Genomic DNA, 758 nt, shown 5'->3' with positions numbered 1-758 from the left:
AATTCCATCCGTAGATTTACGGCACAGATGCTCTGAGACAAATGTGAAATACCGCAATATACGTCGATGACACTAATCCATCTCTGACAAGTGGCTGAAGAAGCTTCTTCAATGTCCATGTCATCGCTATCTTGATAACTAAGGTACTTTGCTCCAATTTTATTTAGTTGTGTAGAATCATCATTAGTTTGAACGGTATCAAATTTACTATATTTGCTTCTGTTACATTTTGTCGGCCTTCAAACCTTTCACCGTCATAAGCATTTCATCCACGATCTTAATTTCTCGATCATGTACTTCAGTTGAGCTGGAGAATGCTACGGGCCGATGGTTGGATTTCTTAAAACGCGGTTATCGACGAAGACAATTGCAGGGTTATAAATATCTTGTTTACGATTGCACAGCATAAGGTCTTACATGCGGTTCTCCGTTAACGAAACAAGAAGATTGACGTGCGTCAAGCAAATAGGAAGGTTTAACTCTCACTGTCTGCGCACTGAGGGAGCACTTATCTAGGAAAGAAACCGAAATATACTCAAATAATTAACGCTAAAGTTTGCTCTTCTTTTTCAAAAGTAAATATAAATATCAATATTGTAAATTTTATATGGACGATTTCTGCATTGTGTCCACCATCACGACCATTCTCTTGGGTATAGTAACGCTTTCTTTCATATGATTATCTGCAAAACCAAACATACAGTCAACTTCTCTAGGACCAAGAACAAGAACAGCTACGTCTTCCGCTGCATCGCCTA

Source organism: Plasmopara halstedii (genome assembly GCF_900000015.1).
Source record: "Plasmopara halstedii genome assembly, contig: Scaffold_2364, whole genome shotgun sequence".
In the NCBI taxonomy this organism is placed as follows: domain Eukaryota; phylum Oomycota; class Peronosporomycetes; order Peronosporales; family Peronosporaceae; genus Plasmopara; species Plasmopara halstedii.
Note: the sequence above shows the minus strand (reverse complement) of the source record.